At 35.1% G+C, this 21,472-nt stretch overlaps 1 protein-coding gene across 5 annotated transcripts in view; it reads left to right on the top strand.

The window, feature by feature from the left end:
• Positions 1–21,472, top strand: part of LOC138703179 (uncharacterized) — a 141,868-nt gene that overhangs the window by 101,497 nt on the left and 18,899 nt on the right. For all 5 annotated transcript variants that reach the window (XM_069830854.1, XM_069830856.1, XM_069830853.1 and 2 more), the window contains one exon: positions 10,986–11,181. The gene's annotated coding sequence lies outside the window, so the exon portion shown is untranslated. The remainder of the gene's footprint in view (positions 1–10,985; positions 11,182–21,472) is intronic.

Below are 21,472 nucleotides of genomic sequence, written 5' to 3'. Positions count from 1 at the left end.
ATCAGTTCTTCACATATAACAGCAGAAGTTCTTCTAACAAGCACACCTGTGCAAGTGCCAGAGATGGGTTTCAAATGGCAGTATACATCATGTGAGGATATAGTTAATATTGTGAACAAAATGAAAGCATCAAACAGCAAAGATATTTATGGAATATTCAATAATTTCCTGAAGCAAGTGATTAATTATATCATATATCCATTGACAGTGTGCATCAACGATTGCCTGGAAATGGGGATATTTCCAAATAGTCAAAAATACTCGAGGATTTGCCCAATATACAAGAAAGGTGAGAAAGAGAATCCAACTAGTTATAGGCCGGTACCGTATCTATTATTCCTATTTTCGGAAAAGTGTTAGAATGTGTAATGAAGACTCAATTGGCAAATTATTTTGAAGGAAATGACTTATTGTGTCATACGCTGTTTGGTTTTCGTAAAGGTAGAACAACAGTTGATGCTATTTTATCACTGCTGGAATCAGCATACAATGGTTTTGAAGATAAAATGTACTCTGAGGTCACGTTATGCGACCTAACAAAAGCTTTTGATTGCGTTTCAGATGACATTTTAAGACTTAAGCTACAATACTATGGTATAAATGGAAGGGAGTTGGATCTCCTCTCATCATATCTGTCTGGTAGAAAACAAATAGTAGAAATTCAAGGGATCAGGTCTTTTGAAGGAGAAGTGCAACATGGTGTCCCACAGGGTTCCATCTTAGGACCTTTCTTATTCCTAATTATTGTAAATGATTTAAGTTACAACATTATGGCCAAATCAACATTATATGCAGATGACACTTCTTTTATAACATGTTCGACTAGTGCAGCAGAACTGCGTCAGCTAACCTCAAATACAGTTTTGGAAGCAGCAGAATGGTTCAGAGCAAATAAGTTAATTTTAAACGAGGAGAAGACTCAAAAATTAATTTTGTCATTGAAAAAAGAAGAAGGGTCTGAAGAAAAGGCAGTAAAGTTACTTGGTATCCATCTTGATACAAAACTAACCTGGGATTGCCACATTGAATACATCTCTCGGAGACTGTCCAGAGTCCTGTACCTCTTAAGAGTAATTAGAGATAAAATACCCGGGCAGTACCTAAGAAGTGTTTATTTTGCTTTTTTTCATAGCATATTGAAGTATGCAATCCTGGTGTGAGGAAACAGCAATAAACTTATTGAAGTCCTACTCATTCAGAAGAAAGCAATAAGAATTATCACAGAAGTACCAAGCAAAGCACATTGTAAACCACTGTTCATACAGGAGTTCATCTTAACAGTTGTTAATGAATATATTCTGGAACTCCTTCTTTACATCAAGAAAAATCTTTATGGCTTCACCAGTAGGATGGATAAACATGAGTATAATACTCGGAATAAAGAAAAACTGGACATACCATTTTGCAGACTATCCAAAGTTAAAAGTAGTCCTAACATGTTGGGCTGTAGAATGTTCAACATGTTACCACAGGAAGCACAGGAAGTGTCACTTGACATATTCAAAGTCAAAGTGAAAACGTGGCTTCTTAGAAACCCATTCTATTCTGTACAAGAATATTTTGAATCAGAAAATCAAGCTGTTGATATTTTTTAGGTTTCTTTCTCTGAATTGTATTATTATTTTGTAATATATTAGGAAATTCTCATAAATTGTTAATTAAATCAAATAATATTTGTGATCAGTGTGTTACAATTTTCATCTAGATATTAGCCTATTTTTGATAATCTTGACTCTCAATTGTAAACTCTAAGGAGTATTTGTGATCATTTTGTTTTATGTTTAGTGTTGTAATAGAATAATTTTCTTTTTTGCACTATAATTTCACACGTGTAATTTGACAATGTCATTAGCTTTTGCTATAACGACAGCTAATAAATACTATACTACAGAGTCGACCAGAGCCACAGCAGTAGTAATACAGTTGAAAATTAGTACGGAGCAGAGGCACAAAGACAGTGTCCTTCACAAACCTCTGAGATACCCTTGTAGGTGTCTGTAGTAATGAGCCAGACAGCCGACTTGTTGAAAGATTTAATCATTACCCCTGTCTTCAATCAGCTGTGGCATCAGCCACGTTTCAAACATGTTTATACAGCCGGTGCTGACATACTGCGGAGAAATTTTAATTACTTCATCTTTCGTAAACGAAATAGAACATGTTCAAAACCAAGCTCTCATGCTCATTACTGGTGGAATCAAAACAACTCCAATAGATTCTATGAGATTCCTCACTAACATTAACAGCATCAAAATGACAATAGAAGAAAAAGCACTGATTCAACATGAAAAACTTACCAGATTGCCAGGAAACAATTGGCATTCATACAGTCCTCTCTGTAGATTAAAAACTCAAAAGGTTTTATATCCATGGTTCAAGAATTAAAACAGAAAATCAACATCCCGAATTTAAAAGAAAACTTACAAATTAAACCAAACCCTTTAATTCTATTAAATATAGAGTATAATCTAAATTTAACAGAAGAAATACTGAAATCAGAAGTAAACACTGAAATAATGAAACAATTGTCTTTAGAGACAATTAATATTAGGTACCCTCCACAAAACTGGCTTCATTTATACACCAGCGGATCCTTGATTTCCAGGGAACAAGGTAGCTGTGCAGGTGTTACGTGCTGTCTCTTCTCACTTTATAGATCTCTTGGATATGAAACAACAAGTTTTGATGGAGAAATCATTGCAATAAATGAAAGTCTCAGGAATCTTCTTTGCCACATCAGTAAATTTTTAAGAATGCAGTTATATTGTCAGACTCCAAAGCAGCTATTCTATCAATAATCTCGAGACACACACCTTCATCTCAAACAGCAGAAATATCTAACATGCTCTCTCAATTAATATCACTCAATAAAAGAATTGTATTCCAATGGATACCATCCCATTGTGGAATCCTGGGAAACGAGAATGCGGATGCTTTAGCAAAGAAGGACAGCACTGCTACTTACAGACCTGTTACTAAATCTACATATTACTCTGTGAAAAGATTTATTAAATCTACATACTTAGACTTCAACAAACAAAATTTGATAACACAATCTCAAGGGAAAAAAATGGAACTCTCTGCATCATAATTCACAGTTAATTCCTGATTTACCACGCAAATCATCTGTAGCTGCATTTAGATTGGCAACAGGCCATGACTGTTTGGCCAAACACCTGCATAGAATTGGAATATATCAGTTCCCTAACTGCCCATTGTCATTGTACAACTCAAACCAAGAAATGGATTCGGAACACCTCAAAATCTGTGCTTCAGCGGCTGACCATGACAATGTCTTTGAAAAATATTGGAGTGCATGAGGTCAAATGACTTTACTGTCAAATGCCTGGCATTAGAAAACAACAACAACATAATTGAAAGAGAAAAATTCTATCCTGCCAAAATGGTTCTATTTGTGAAGTTTTCTAGAAAAAGGAATTGTGAATGCTGACAGATGTTACAGCACTGACATGGATGAAAGCCGCCATTTCAATGAAAGAGGTCATGCCTTCTCAATTCAGACATCATCCCCTTTGATGTCAATGTAAGACTCTGCACAACAGCAAACATCTTGTCAAATTCGGTCACTCCACTATAGTCCCAACATCATGCCCAGCACCTTCCCCCATCTTCCCAGTTATGCAAAAGTTAATGAGAGGGTAGCATTTCATCAGCAATTAAGAAGTTAAAGAATTAGTTCGAAAGTTAGTACATGTGCAGGGCACAAACTTTTAGGACAAGAGCTTCTTATACTTCGTGAAGTGGTGTAATAGCTGGTGACTTATTTACAAATGGCTTTTAGAGAACCCAGAGGTTCATTACCACCCTCACATAAGCCTGCCATCGGTCCCTATCCTGGGCAAGATTAATCTAGTTTGTGGTGACTGTGTCGAAAAATAAATGAAGAATTTCACCTCCAATCCATAATGTATTTGGTCTCCAAAATGAAAATTCCTATTGATGGCAAACCTGTGAAACTTATTTTCGGACTACTCTTCATATTTTTGACGAATTATTGTGCATTCAGTTTAAGTAGTTCGTTGCAAATCCATATGCATTTAATCTCTCTCTCTCTCTCCTTTTTTTTTTTTTTTTTTTTTTTTTCAGGAGCGATGATAGTGAAGTGATTTCAGATACTCCACCACCTAAAGTAAAGCTAGAGCCACACTATGTTAAGAAAATAGGTACATTATTGTCAGTATATATTTGCTTATTTTTAATAATTTATAGTGGTTACAGGCAAAGTAAATCTCTTCAATATTTCCTGAGCACATGGTTATATATCCATTTGATTATACTTGAGCTATAATGTGCCCAAAAGAGGTGAAACTGTGATTATAATATTTGACCAATGTTTTTAAATTGCAACTACAGTATTATCTTTTAACTGCTTCGTTACTTGACACACAACTGACAGATTTCTTCTCCTTCCCTGTGTAATGTGATTGTGTGCCACTGCGCAACCAAAAGCCAGAGCTCAGGTCCTAATGAACAGCCTGTAAAATTACGTCCATATTGTACACAGCCAAACTTTGCTACTGCTTTTGTTTGTGTTTGGATAACAACCCCGCCCTGCTATCAAGTCCCTAAGTTTGTATAACATTTCCAAGTTGTTTTTATGCCTTTCAACATAAGCTTGCTTCTAAAAAAAGCAAGGGTGGCTAAAAATTTGGAGGTTTACTTTTATAAAATCAGTAATTATACAGATAGCCCCAACAAAATATGAACGAATTTATTTTGTTAATATTGAGAAGCTATTAGTTATTTGTTCATGATACTGTTGGAGAACACAAAGCAGGCTTGGGAGTTTATGTTAAAATGGTTTTGACAGTTTTGCAGAGAATAAAGATTGTTTTATTCTATGTTGAAACAAAGTCTTTGATTCAGATGAAGTGCCAGTACCGTCGATTTTTTAACTGTAGAAAGGCACCAACTTCTGGATCAATTCTCCAAGTAGTGAGAAAATTCAAAGAAAATGGAAGTGTTCTTAACTTAAACAGCGAATTCAGGTACACCAAGAACTGTTACAACAGTAGAAAATATTGAAGCTGTGCTGCAGTTACTGGCTCGGAGTGCTCGTAAAGGATGACACAGATGTGCACTAGAAGTTGAAAATGAGACCGATGTCTCTGAGAAGAATTAAAAAAATTGAGTGAAACACATGTTAACAGCAAATGACAAACATATCTGCAACAACAGGTGCAGTAACTTCATTTTCAAGATGGAAGAAAATGAGGACTGGATTCAGAATGTTTGATTCATGGATGAAGTGTATTTTCATCTCAATGGTGTCGTGAATCATCAAAACTGGAGATTCTTGGGTTCACACCCACCAGAAGAAATGTGGAACAACCACTTCATAGTCCGAAATGCACTGCTTAGTGCGCTCTAAGCACGAAAAGCATTATTGGTCCCTTCTGGTTTTCAGATGAAAACAGGAATATGCTGACCGTCAACAAGGAACAATATCAACATATCATAAGAAGATTCATAGAAACATTAGATGATTTCGGGATCCAACAGGATGGTGCAACATCACATACTGCAGACTCTATAATTGTAGTCTTGAAAGAACATTTTCAAGACTGGATGATTTAAAAGAAAGGGACTTTTTTTGGGCTCCTCACTCATCAGACTTAAGCCCTCTTGATTTCTTTTTATGGGGATATACAAAGGACAATGTTTATGTGCAGAAGCTTAGAATCATCTGTGAGCTGAAGAGAAACGTGAAGAACTTCATTGAATCTATATCTGACGACATATGGCAGAGAGTTATTGACAATTTTAAAGAATGTTTAAATCATTGTATTGCCATTCATGGTGGTCATTTTGAAAATGTTATTCATCGTGCATGAATCTCCCATGTCCTGTTTTTAACATGTGCAGTAATAATTGAAATATATAAAATAAGTTCAAGATTGTTCATTATTAAAATCGTTCATATTTTATTGGTGCTCTGGTATTATAGATCCTATCTAGCCAGAAATTATACCATTATTGCATGAAATCTCAGATTTTTCTTCCAAAGTGCGTGCTGAAAATGACAGAATAAACATTGTATAATATTAATCTTCATTAACTAAAACACGAAAGTCACCTTCAATCATTTGTCTTCCACAATATAGTAATTAGCTCTAATTAAATATTTCCACGTGATGAAAATTATAGTCACTTCGTACCTACTGTATAGGCCCAAAAATAAGCCGCACGTTATATCCAAATTTTAACTGTGAAAAGCTGAGGTGCTGCGTATATTCGCGATTCTGGTAGTGAGCACAATGTACCTATGGGAGGAGGTCCGCATTTTAATAAACAGAATGCCCATAGAAGCGAATAGATGATGTTAATATTGGTTTTGTGTTTCATTCTTTCGGGTTTACCAACCTTTTGTTATTTTTATATTGTAGGAAGAGATGTGACATCATATCTCCGATGCCATTAAGTCATTCTAGTAAATATGTTGGAGTGCATATGACATGAGTGGAATGTCACCTTGATGTCTGCTGTGTGCAAACCTCTGTGATTGTAAACAGATATAGTGTTGCTGTTGTAGTTGTATGTTAAAATTGAAAAGCTCAAAAATATTTAGTGCATACCTCACAGACATTACTATTTCCCTCCTCTGTATTAAGAAAAAAGTTTACTTATTACTAGACATCGGATTTTTAGGCACTAAAAATTGCAGTTTTAGGCGCCTAAAATAAGCTCAAAATTTGTCAAATTAGGCTCTATTTTAATGAAAATAGGCATTTTAGGCACATCAAGGTATCATACTTATTTCTTTCACTGAAATTTTTAGTTATACAGTAAAATACGCACAAAAAAGTATGTTTAAACATTAAAAAAGAATATTATATTATATTTATAAACAGAGCTGCACAAATTTAATATATTGAAACTAATGAAATAATGATTATTGATATCAAGATTACTCATTTTAAGTTATTGAAATTCAGTTACATGCTCAGACTTTATTATAATTATCTGCACAGTACACCACCAGAATTTTTTCTAAATTCTCCACAGTTAACCTTTGCCTTTTGTCACTGAGAATCATTTTGAAAGCAGAAAAACTTCTTTCAACCGAAACTGATGTGAGAGGCGCAAATTTTAAATTAGGTACAATAGAAACATCAATACTTACTGGAACATTTACACTTTCCCCCGATATCACTCTTGATACTTTTTCCAACAATGAAAATCCAACATTCTTATTTAATACGTTGTCCCACTTATTTTTAACTTTTTTCCCAGTTTCGCCCAAAGCAGAATGTATGTTCACTTGAGCTTCCTTTACTATTGCTATTTGGCTACAAAGAGATTGTTTTTCACGTTCTAATTGTTCAATGCTTGCAGGTATGAAAGAAAAGTTTGATGTTATGTAGGCAATATCGTTTTTCACTCGTGAGTCATTCAGACAATCTTTCACTGCTTTCACACACGCTGCACTATCAGTTTCAGGTAATTTATCAATAACTGTGACCACTTCTTTAAAATAGTTAGAATAATACACCACTGACTGAATCCAGGTTCCCCATCGTGTAACAACCGGCTGAGGTGGGAGTGGGATATCTGGAAAGTTCTCTCTGAATATTGAAATCCTGGATGGGGCTTTACAAAAACATTTTTTTGTGTTAGAAATAAACGAATTGACAAGAGGAAATTCATTCCAGATTGTTTCAGAAACCCTGTGAAGGCCATGTGCTAGACAGGTTACATGCGTGAGGTTAGGATAAAATGTTTTAAGAAGTGGAGCTGCAGCAACCATGTATGAGGCAACATCAGTACAAAACAACAGAACTTTATAATCGTCTATATTACCTGAGTATAAAGACTGTAGGCCTTTATTTACAAAATAAGCAATGGCTTGGCTAGTCACTTTCGAAAGTTCCTTAACACATACGAGGTGTGGAATCGAAGGTCCATCAGGACTAAGTTTTCCTACTACCATATTTGCTATATACCTATTCATAGGATCTGAGGTTTCACCCACAGAGACCCATATGTAAGAATCACCTATATCCTCCCGAATGGAAGCTAAAGTTTCATTGTATATTCTGTCTAAGTAATTTTTTCTTAGGGTCGACTCAGATGGGATATTTTGTTTGCAGTATTTTTGTAAAAACTGTCTTAAAACCGGATTTTCAATTGCATTCCAGGGAATGTTAGCAGCAACAAACGCTCTGGTTAAATCAGCATAGAAATTGCTGCTGAGATTGGATGAAGTAGGCTGTGTTAGTAAAGTTTGTTGCAGTTGATTTTTCTGCTGAGCTTTAGCCTTATGAGCCGCTCCTTGCACATGCTGCTTTAGGTGGCACTTCTTTTCTTGCGAAATCTAAAAATGTAAAGTAAACTGAATTAAAATAAAATCCTAATTGTTGTATTGCCGTATTTCTATCACAAAGTTAGTGGGTTCGAACAATCAAAATTTTAATGACCTGCAAATACTTTAACTATCGGAATTTAAAAGGTTAAAGTGTAGTGGTCTTAAAAAGAATTATACCTCAGGATAGCTCAGTCAATGTATAAATATTATAGGCCTACTCATTAAAATTAATAGAATTGATATATTTCAACTATTGTTACATACCTGTTTGCTACAAATCTTGCAGAATATTATTTTTCCATCATAAGTGAATTCTGAATATTCAGTTAGCCATTGCCGGATCAATGTAGATTTTGCACTTATATTTTTCGGCATTATCGCGTTAAACTTCACAGGAAAACATCCTACCACTCAAAACTTCTCAACACAAATAAGGTGAGGGAAAGAGCAACTGTTAACGAGCATTCAAATGAACCGTTGTTATTGAGATTCAATTGGACAAAAATACAAAGTTCCACTTATTGTTGCATTTCCTGGTAGTGTTAACACTAGGAGGGCCATTCTTTTAAATATTTTGTAACGGTTTACCCTACTAATTCGCAGTTTTACGACTTTTCATAAATATTTCAAAAACACTCTTTCTCCAAAAATTGTGATTTTATGACACTCTGAAGGGCAGTACAGCTAATCGGTTTCAGACCGAAAACAGTCATTATTATAGTACCAGTATAGTATATCTCTGAATCGGTAGCAGCACATGTTGTGATTGTTGCCTGCTTCAAAACTAAGGTTGGTTCTTTGTCGGCATTTATGCCTCCAAACATGTTAAATTCGGTGAAATCTATTGTGGGTGTCGTGAGATTCAAAACATTTTGTTTCCTTTATCAATGGTTTCATGGCCGGTGTGAAGCAAACTTTCTACTTTTTAAATGCCTTAAATTTCGCAGTGAATGCATGTATAAATTATAAAAAGTAAGAGTAAAATGCGAAACTTTACAGTGAGTTAGGCATTTTTAGGCGAATATTAACAAATTAGGCTCTAATAACCGTTTTAGGGCATTTTAGGGCACTATAAAACTCTTTGAATACCTTTCAATTTCCATGAAACACAAATATTAATAATTATTTTTACTTTTCTCCTAAAGAAACAAAATAGGTATTTGCCCTAGAATCCGATGTCTGCTTATTACTATTACAGTTAATAGTGATTGATACCATGCCTAATAAGAAAAGAAATCTGTTGAAGGTAAATTCTGTTGTATTGTTTTTCAACCAGAAGGAGCAGCAATGAATCAAAATATTTTAAAAATGTTATCAAGAGTGAATGATTAGATTTATTTACCTTTACCACAGAAAAGCACAAAGTATACATGTTAGCATTTAGCCCTGTCACAGTTACAGCCTTTTCCCTCTCATCGTCAAAGAAGTACGGACTTACAATTGCAAAAGAAGATATTGCGCACCATACTGTTACTTTCATACTGTGAAGTGGTTTCTCATTAATTTCTTGTGGCTTTGTGGCAGACCAATAACGGAAATTTTGTTTGTTAATAAACCTAATAAATGAAAATGGGCTTCATCGCTCATCAGTAAGTTGTTACTCATTAACTCATTCTGATTTTCATTAATTAACTGCAGAAGAGTCTGACAGAATTGAAGTCTGTTTCCATGGCCCTGTTCCTGTAGTGCATGAATAATTTGAATCCTATGAGGGTGGAACTGAAGATCATTGTTGTTGTTTAGTGCCTTGCATCTGGCAATGAAGCCATTAGCATCATTATGTAAAATCCGACAAATGCTGCGATGGAAAGCCCAAGTGACACAGAAGGACGACACGCAGACTGGCATGGACTCTGTTCAATGGCCTCACTCACTGCCACTATGTTGTCAGGTGTACATACTGTTTTCACACTACCACCTTTTTTTATTTTGTATAGAACCAGTAGCCTCAAAGTTACGAACCCAGATCTTCCAGATCTTGATGGCATTAGCTGATGAAACAGCATCATTGCGATGAACCCCAAACACACTCTGAAATTCATGCTGAGTGATTACGTAACTGTCACCATTGTAACTGAAATGCTTTAAAGTGTTCTACCAGATGGCAGTAGCGTCATTCTCCCCACTCAAGCCAAATCAAAATAAGTGTTGTTGCAAAATTGCTCGATTCATTGCCGCACCTTTTACTACCCTAGATAGGTTGGATGAAATAAAATTGCATATCAGTAATTTTTCTTCCCCTCAGTCTCTCTGATTATTGTCTTTTTTATTTTTCTCCCTCGACGAATTTTAAGGGTGTGGCCTATTTTTGGGCCAATATGGTACATTAAAATTCAGATGTTAGTAATCATCTTATCACTGAGAAAAATGAATTCCTTATCACAGGCTGTATCCAACAGAAAAGAGATTCCACACTGTTGACTAGCAGAGTAGAGTAAAATCTAATCTACTGTATGTGGAACCTTTGGAAACCAAGCTTTATTTTTAAGAAGTATTTCATAATACAGTATTGTAGACAGCTTATCCTATCAGCAGCTATATCTTTTCAAACAATATGTTTTAAAACAGGAAAGGCATTTTCACAGGAATTGTATAGTTTTTCTATTAACGCCTTCAGTTATATAACTACATCTGATGTTCTTAATTCCTAATATTTCAGAAATGGCAAACAAGATCGTTCACTTGATTAACTTTTCCAATAGAGCGTACTTAAGTGTTGACGAAATAGTGCGAGCCTTCACAGACTTCAGTGGACGTCACGTAATTATAAAAATATTGGATGCAAAGGGTATTCGACTACCATTCTCTGAAATAGAACGAAGAAAGGAATCCACTATCTTCGAGCCTCTTGATGGGTAAGTATTTTTATTTCAATTGTCTCTCAGATTTACCAGTACATCCACATATGCTGTAAAGTATAGAAATTATCGAAATGAAGGCATACACTTTAGAAGTCCAGTTCATTATGACTTTTCACTTTTTCACTATACAAAGGATCGAGAGAAATCATTGTAATGCTGCAAAATGTATGTTTCGAGATTTAAATATTTTCAGCATCTCTGATACTGAAAAGGTGATTTTTTGGCATTCTGCTTGCTTATTTGTCCATCCATTTGTGTACAGAAATTTTTCATAAATTATTGGACAGATTTTGTTAATATTCAGTATGTAGGCTGTTAGTTCATCGACGAATAATGCATATGGGCTATTCCATCTCAAATCGACCGAAATATAGAGAAAATTGACCTTGCAATTTTTAAATACAATGACACTTTTTCTGTCCGTTGACAACTGTGATACAATGCTTTGTGCAAAGTTTGAGGCATCAGAACTTCATAGTTTTTAAATTAAAAATATTTAAATTTATTGTATTTTCATAAAATTAGCAACTTTAAACTGTTGTGGCTCCGAAACCCTTTCACCCAATGATCAAAATCATGGTTTATTTTGATGCTGAGAAATTAAAGTTTATATTGACATGTAAACAGTTTTTCTTGCTTTTTATGGAAATGGAGAAATTTAGATTTTTCTTCATTAAGACGTCTTTGCCCACGAAAAAATATTTTTAAAATATATGGTTATATTCCGCTTTGAAGGTACAAATAAACACATATTTTTTACTGGTGCACCGTTGATAAGAAAGTATTGAAAATATCAAATAAAGAAAATAAATAGTATGCGCGTGAACTAACAGCTGACTGTGAGGCGGGAGCTACCCTAGGCAAGCAAGGCCAGGAGACAAACACGTGATGTTTTGTCTAGTAGCGCATAGCTGGGCTAGCTTTATCACAAGTTTTCATAAACACAGGAGTAAAATGGCGCCCAACGCTCGCTTATCTCAGCTCTCGGCCAGTTCATGCGGTATTGCATCGTTCAAGTCTAAGCATGTGAAAATAATTTATTTAATACCCTCGAAACTTATTGCCGAGCCACTAAGCAAACAATGCCGAATCCCTCTTAATAATGCAAGGTTTTTTCTCAATATTTTTTACATTTTTACAAATGGGCAAAAAGCCTAAAAGTAAGTAAAATCAGATTATCTGTCACTCTGTATACAATAAAAATAAGGATTACTTCTTAACATAACCTACCAAATGTCTGCTTCAAAATGAGCTCTCGTTCAATGTTCTGCATTAAATGGTTCCAGAGTTCTGAGTGCTGAAAGAGGCTTGTTTTTATAAAATACGCTAAATTTGTCGCTCAATAGTACGAAAACCGTTTGACTTTCGATAGTATATTTTTGAAAATGCACTCGCCTCAGCACCTTGTATAAATAGGGAAAAAATTAGAGTATTAAAAAAATGCGAGGTTTTTTGCTGATCGATTTCATATGGAATAGCCCATATAAATTATGGTAATTTTTGTTTTAAAAATTAATGTTTTTAACAAATAATGTAAAAAAGTGCATTTCTGAAAATCACCTCTTTGATTTTCCAATTTTATTTATACAGAAGATAAAATGACAAATGAAACAGTATAGACTGTAGCCTATTTCTTTTAAATAGTTGTTTCAGAGAAATTATGTATATAACCTTGAGTGATGGCATAAGTAATATTTACTGATGACTTTCCTTTTTAATAAATCTACCAGCTTTTGGGTGAATATGTTGGAGGCAGTATTGAATTGTGACTTTGTTCAGCAATGATGCAGAATTATCTCTCATCCACTTGAAAGTGGATAAATAATTTTTATGTCGAAAATAACAGAACAGCTATAAATCTTGAAGATGCATGGGTAAGAGAGTCCAATCCATGATGATGATGATAAAAAGTAAAAGCAGCAATCCCATACTTTTTCCCCGAATTTTAAATGCATACAAATCTTAAGCAGGGTGACCAGGAGTCTGGTTTTTGAAGGACATGTCCACCTTTTTTGACCTTGTCCTCCTGTCTACCAGGCATTTTAAAATTGACTTTTGTCTGGCATTTTTTAAAACATGACTTGAATATTTAGTTCTTTATAATTCGTGTTATTGATTGTTACAATGTCCTGTAACCAATGACAAGAGTATTAATAAATAAAAGAGAAAAGCACACACTCCGCATGTTTCAGAGACAGAATATATAATGTTTGCAATCAGTACTCTTTAGTTCTTCGTTTGGTTTGTGTTTTCACTGAACTTTCGTTTTTACAGCATGGATAATGGATATAACCAGGGAAAGGATTTATATGTAAATACATATTTACTTATAAAGCTAATATAATTTATATTTTGCATTATCTTTATGTTTCACAATGTGTAGGGTTGAAAAATCCTACTTTTATTTTCCATATTTTTCCATATTTTAGAGTTTAGTACATATTTTCGTTAATTTCCATATATTTTCCATATTTCATATAAAACAGTCCATATTATATTAGGTTTAACAATAAAACAAAACAAAATTCCATTAACTTTTAAAAATACATTTCAACAATAGAGATTTAAACACATGTTCAGTAATCCCTTTAACATCAGAGTTATTTGAAAATTAGCAGTCCTATCAACAATGGGAAAGTAAGTTACAAAACTGTATTAATTTAATTTAAAATTTTTAACAGACTTCAGTTGTGCAGCTCAACAGTTAAATGCCAGTCAGAGTACACATAGGTTCAGTTTTGTAAATCATACTATAAAGACGGTAAATATGCCAAAAGTACGTCATTCAGTCAATTTAAAATCAAAACTAACAAGTTACATTTCAGAATTTAAAGAAGATGGTTTATCAACTGACAATAAAATATTATTTTGTAATTTGTGTCAGTGTGCAGTATCATCTACACAAAAGTTCCTGGTGCAACAACACATTACAACTAGTAAACATCAGGCCAACAAACAACTAAATTCCAAGCAGAGACAATTGTTTTTAACACAACCAACAACATCGAATGTAAGATCTGAGTTTAACATCGACCTGTGCCGTTCTCTCATCTCTGCTGATATTCCTCTCTACAAACTAAAGAATAAGGTCTTCAGGGAATTCCTTGAAAAATATACTCAACATACAATCCCGGATGAGTCAACACTTAGGAAGACGTATGCTCCATCCATCTACGATGAGACAATACAGAAGATAAGAGATGAAATTAAAGATAGTTCAATTTGGGTTTCCATTGATGAGACTCCCGACAAAGAAGGTAGACTTGTTGGTAATGTAGTTATCGGTTTGTTAAGTGAACAATATTCTGAACGAATTCTTTTACATTGTGATGTTCTAGAAAAGTGCAATAACAAAACTATAGTTAAACTGTTCAACGAAGCTATGGGTATCCTGTGGCCAAAGGGTATTATGTACGATAATGTGTTATTCTTTATTAGCGATGCTGCCCCTTATATGGTCAAAGCTGGACAAGCATTATCTGTTGTATATCCTAAATTGACTCATTTTACTTGTGTGGCGCATGCATTTCATCGTGTGGCAGAAGTGGTCAGAGACAATTTCCCTAAAGTAGATTTGTTGATTTCATCAGTGAAAAAAGTATTTCTCAAAGCTCCCAGTAGAGTTAACGTGTTGAAAGAAATGTACCCTGAAATTCCATTGCCACCAAAGCCAATTTTAACTAGATGGGGTACATGGCTAGAAGCAGTTGAATATTATGCCGAACATATAGACTCTATTAACAATGTTCTCCTTGCATTGGACTCTGAAGATGCAGTCTCAATTGATACTGCGAAAACAGTTACCTGTGACATAAGTGTGAAGAATGACTTAGCTCACATTCAGCATACATTTTCATGCATCATAAAAACGCTCAAAAGTCTCCAAAATAGGCACCTTTCACTATCTGAAAGTTTTGAAATTATAAATAGTACTGTGGAACAACTGAATCGTGGTAGAGGTAAAGTTGCAGATGCAGTAAGAGCTAAGGTGGACACTGTACTTTCAAAAAACCCTGGATATGAAGAACTACAAAAGGTTGTTGCTGTGATGAGTGGTGAATCAACAGTGAAGATTAACTTGGACTTATCCCCAGCAGACATTGTGAAATTGAATTATGTACCAGTTACTTCTTGTGACGTCGAACGCTCTTTTAGTCAGTATAAATCTATCCTCAGAGACAATAGAAGAAGATTCACTTTTCAGCACTTGAAAGAAATGTTTGTAACCTATTGTTATGGTAACAGACAATAAAAATTGTGTTTTGTTGAAACTACATTGGAAGATAAGGTACGTCCATTATATTTTTTGTTTAGTTTGATTAAAATGTACCAATATTTAACGTACATAGTCATTTTTTTATAATTTTAAGTCCATATTTAATTCCATATTTTGGTAAAAATCCATATTTAATTCCATATTTTGGTAAAAATAACTACATATATATTTACATATTTCATATATTTTTAGTCCATATAAATCCGTTCCCTGGATATAACCAATGCCACAGTCAAGTCAGCCATTTTTAATAGCATCACAGCCAAAATAGTATGTGGTTACAATTTGTAGGATATCTGTGTTTACGACCATGTTGCAAAAACGAAAATGTAAATGTACTGATAATTTGAGAGTGAAGTATCCATGCTTTATTAAAGAACGGATCATCCATGAAGCAAAGTGTGAAGTGTATGAATGTTTTATTGCTATAGTATTGGTGATTTGGATTCCTATGTGGGAAGTAGGTAAGCACAAATCTAACATTCACAATGCAGTGGAATCTTCAAGAGTCACATCCAGTAGCAGCCTGCAGTTACAAAGGTTGGCAGTTCTGCATGAAAAAATAGTGTAATTAGCAAACGCATGCTGTTCATTGCATCTAAATCGTATAATGCGTGTATTTACAGCCCCTTCTCGAAGTTGAGTGTGCACTCGAAATTGAACTCCAACAATCCATGTGCTTTACCCATTCCATAGGCTACACCTCTCCCACCCGATAGTCATGTAGTGGAGATATGCCCCACATGTTGATAACATGAATGAACAACTATCAAGAACTTTCTATCATTCGAACACTTTTAACTCCTACCGAATTTCGTCACGTCAACTTTTATAGCCTACACCCGTTCTGGCAGATGGAATTAGGCCTATAAGACATTATCACGTCTTAAATGGAAAGAATCATTCAAAGATCCAAAACTAATTCCTGATCTACCTCGAAAATCTGCCGTGGCCATGTTTAGATTGTTTACTGGTCATGATTGCCTCAGTAAACACCTCCATCGTATTGGAGTATTGAATTCACCTAAATGCTTACTGTGCACCAGAGAAGAGGACATGGAGATGGAGCACCTGGCTAATTGTGAAACTCTTAGGACATTTGTGGACCTTCCATCAAAATATTGGGAAGCAAGAAGGATGATGACTTCATTGTTAAATCCAGAGCATTAGATACACACACACACACACACACGCACACACACACGCACACACACACACACACATTATCACGTCAGAGAGCTGGGAGTTCCTACAGATTTGCAATAAAGTATCATAACTTGAATAGTTTGTGAACATGTTTGCTGCATTATTAAATTTAATTCTTTGGCGTAACAGTGCAAGAAATCAACTGTGGAACACACAATACAAATTCTCCGTGTTTCCCACTCATTACGTTAGCCCCGCCATTAACCAGCACAATTAATTTATGTGGTTCAATTATGACTGAATTTCCGTTAAGCCTATATTCCATTAAGATAGTTTGCACCAAACTTTCAGTGTCATGTTTTGATGGCAATGAAGATAAATTTCCAATCATTTTATTGCTATCCAGCAATTCATTTTGAATTGTTTCCGTAGTTCCTTTGAATTGTGACGAGCCTTATAAATGATCTTTGAAAGTTTAATCTAAATGTGGAGTAAAATCAGTCAAACCCCGAAATATACCGCGGTTTGTTGAATCATCTGATTCGGCAAGTCCTTGCATCATTAATTCAAATGCAGCACAGAATTTCACACAGTTAATTAATTTAGATAGACCATATCTATTTTTATGAAAATTTTCATCTTGTTTCTGAATGTTAATCCAATATGCAGAATCAAGCTGTGTTAGAATATTTTAATATCTGTAGCAGTGACAATTTTTGTTCGACTTGAAATGAGTTTTCGAATTTTTATGCTTTCTATTTTTTTAAGTCATATTAACTAAATTCTTCACTCTGGTCTTTGTCCATGTATTGTCTCCTCTAAACAGAAGACACGGGTGGGGGAGAAAGCGTTTTCATGAGCGCAGCAAAAAACCAATCGTTTCCATTACACATTTCGGTATTAAAATGACTAGTAGGCTACACGATTTCCTCGACTTTTTCCAGAAATTTCAATATTTAAATTTAGTGTAGGACGTCCTAATTTCTTAAGTTAACGTGTAATTTCTCTTTTAATTTCGAAAAGGGTTGGTCGATTAGGTTTTCATTTCATTCATTTTTAATATAAAATATTTTCTTAGACACACCGATTAATCACATCACACCACCCACAGTACTGTATAACACACTGAAACTGTAATGATATACAGCAAGTCCAGAAGCCTATGTGTTCTCCTAACGCAGAGATGAGGATGTTGGCAGTTCTTTTGTATATTTGGAGAGAGCTGCTTCGGTTACAGCTCTAATGCAGTCTTATGGGACAGTCAAGAAAACCAATTTTCTGCAGCCGACTATCCTACATTGAGCTCGAGGACTGCCAATCACAGATCCGAAAAGTACACTACAGATAAAATTCTCGAGCAGTTCAAGGTTCCTACAGATAGTAAATTCTCGAATCGAAGGAGAATGAATTGGAAAAATAAATGAAACAATGAACTAGATTACATAAAAGCACGTTCTACATTTTTATTTTACTTGTCCATGTAAATGGCGGTTCTGCAGCTCTGCAGTTCTTATTGTAGAGTCGCCCCTGGTCACATCTTTCTTTGCTGTTAAGGAAACAAAACTAAATGAAAAAGTGAGTGCTGCAGAAGGTGCCCTAGCATTTCATACTGTTAAACATCATAATAGCTACGGGCTACTGATCAAGTAACTGCACTTCTAATCTTAACCAGAAATTGTTTGATGATTCTGAAGTTGCAAAAAAGTTTCCTTGTGCTAAGACAAAAATGTAAGTGGTAGTGAATCAGGTTCTGGCTCCACATGCTACAAATATTGTAATTCAAGCGTTAGGTGGAATTTCGTGTTTTGAGCTTGCAACAGATGGTAGCAATCATAGAAACTTAAAAGATCTTTCCTATTCTTGTTCAGTGTTTTGATTATAATGCTGGAGGATTCAAACAAAGATTTTAGAACTCAACATCAAACAAAATAGCTGAAACTATTAGCAATTGCATATTAGTCATTAAATATACTAAATCAGTATGGTTTACAATAAAAACTTGTGCATTTTCAGGAGACAATGAAAATGTGAATTTTGGTGGTTGAAGAGAAAACCGGGGAATAATGTATTTAGTATTTGCAGGGAGACTTGCAGAATAAAAGATTGTTGGAGATGGATGTCCTGTTCACATATTTCATAATTGTTTACATCATGGGTCTGATCTTTTCCTTTGATGCTGAAGCAATAATAATTAAGATATTCAACTTTTTTTTTTCAATTTACACAGTTCGTACAGAGGAACTTAATGAGTTTGCAAGTTTGTAGATATTGAATACCGAAGTTTCTTGGTCAATGTAAAACACGTTAACTCTTTTCCCTGCTGTGGATACAATTGAAGCACTGTGTGCTAAAAGTTGTTGTTGTTGTCTGCTAATGCTGAATTTCTGACAATGAAATCATTAATTCTCTCGCTCTCCAGTATTTTTCACTCAAGGACGCCAAATTGATAGTAGTTGGGCAGTGTTGAAGATTATTTTGATCCATTTCCTCTTGAAGATCATATAAGGGGCAGAGTGGTAAAGGAGATATTCCAATCCTGTTGAGATGCTTGGCCAAGTAGTTGTGGCCCTTGAACAGTCTAAAAATTGCAACTGCATTCTTCCTTGGGTATCCAGGGATATTTTGGGTTGAGACAGATTCCCATCTTTTATTTTTGGAAATTTGGAGATGATGATTTGTTATAATTTTGTGACATTGTGAAATAAATATTCTTTTTGTTGTATAATAGGATAATTGTGTAGCAGGTTTTTGAATAGTACCACAGCCCTTTTTTGGCAAGATAATCAGCAGCGTCGTTGTGAGTCAATACGCAATGTGCTGGTATCCATTGAAAAACTTTTTTTCTTTAGGTTGTTGAGGTGAAATAGCATTTCCAGTACTCAAGAATTTGTTGACTTTTTGGTGTTAAAATGGATGTTATAGCTAAAATGGCTGCTTTTGAGTCAGAAAGAATTATTGCTTGCTGGAATTGAGCTATTCTGTATAGAAGATTTTGAAGTGTCGTACATATGGCCTCGACTTCTCCATCAAAATTTGTAGTACCAAATCCAAGGGGTTTGTAAAAGGAGAACAAGACGGCATGTAGCTCCAGCACCTGCTCATTTGATTTGTTAGCAAGGAGCCGTCAGTAAAAATATGGAGCCATTGTTGTTCTGGGAATCTTGTATGGATTGTTTCTAAGGCTAATGACATCTTTTGGAGTGTCATCTTTTTTGATATCCTCCAGTAGATCTGTATAATGTTCAATATCTAGCATTTGTAACAGGTTTACTTTAAGGCAGGCCTGCAGAACTCGCAAGTAGGGGAACTATGACGTCAGCCTCACTCCACTTCTATTGGGGATGATCGACTTCCGCCGCAAGAATGAATGTTGATGCAGCCGAGCGTAACTAGAACACCATGACCGCACAGGTAGAAAAGGGGGGTAGGGTAAGAAAGGGGAGGAAAGAAGTCGCTCTCAGGAGCTACAGTTCTGCAGGTCTGCTTTAAGGAGTAGATTTTCTTTGTTAGGAAGAAGAGTTATCTGTTTTTTTATACCGGTATCGCAAACTTTAGAGAGAAAACTTTCCTATGTTTCCTGCGTGCTGAAAGTTGATAAGTCCATTTTCGATGATTTTGAAATTGGCAGTGCAATGTGTTGTTTTACCCATGTACTATGTATGGGGAAAAAGTTGTGTGAATTAAACGTTGATAAGTCCAGTTTCTAGACTGTCTTGGATGAGACATGCATATCAATGTGCGGGTCAGATGTTATAAGTCCATGCCTTGCGAGCTATATGTTGATAAGTCCATACTTGACAGCCATGTTTTTGTACGTTTCACAAAGCATTGTTACCGGTTATTAATGCTAAAGTGTTTTCCATTATATCTAGTGGCTTTAGATCTCCATCAATGGTAAAATTGAATTTTCGGGGTTAAAATTCTCTGAGTAACAACCATGTTGTCAGCATTGTGGGTCAGTTGAGTGGTGATTGTACGGACTTAATGCTTGACCGTATTATCTTATTAGTTGTCATTTTCTGTATTGAAGTTCTCACAACATTAACACACAAAAATCGCGTACCTACTAGAAAGGAATGATACCTGTACAGATCGTATGTTGCACAACCCTCGAAGAAATCAGGTTTCTGATTATCAACCTCACCCACGCAATTTGACAGCGACGATGTGGATAGAACATTTTGTAGCATTTCCGGGGTGACTTTAGCACAGGCTTCAATGATACGGTTCTTTAAATGTTTCACATTTTCAATTTTCTCTTCATCCTATCAAGCCCTTTATATAACCCCAAAAGAGAAAATCAAGAGGTGTTAAATCTGGAGACCTGGCCAGTCATTCTACCGGTCCATGTCAACCAACCCAATGTTCAGGGAACTGTTCGTCCAGTCTGCTGCAATATTTCTGTGGCTTAACCTACCAGAATGAAGAATGATATCAATTCTTACCTCTTTCGATAATGTCATCACGAAAATCAAGAAATTTGTTATAGGAAAGCTTCAAATAATCACAACAATGCATTGAAACTGTCACAGGTTAACCATACAGTAAAGCAGGAAAAGTTGATTACCAGAATTGCATAAAAATACCTTTTCCAAAGCCTTCTTAGTACTGTACAAAATATCTGTAGATGCAGTAACTAATGTTTGTGTCATTATTACAGTTATCTTTAAATAACTTTAAAACAATTAGAGATACTCAAAACGGATTGCACCATTGTTTTTCTCAGAAAATTTCACATGATTTTCAGTACCTACATTGACCCCCTTTCCATTTAAAATTTCAAAGTTGGATTCAAAATAGCGGCCTTTGAGATAGCTGAGGGATAGAATCGAATGTGTCACTGGTAGAGCATTTGGTCTTACA

This window comes from Periplaneta americana, chromosome 7 (assembly GCF_040183065.1).
Source record: "Periplaneta americana isolate PAMFEO1 chromosome 7, P.americana_PAMFEO1_priV1, whole genome shotgun sequence".
Classification (NCBI taxonomy): domain Eukaryota; kingdom Metazoa; phylum Arthropoda; class Insecta; order Blattodea; family Blattidae; genus Periplaneta; species Periplaneta americana.
This window is presented reverse-complemented; position numbering and strand designations above follow the sequence as displayed.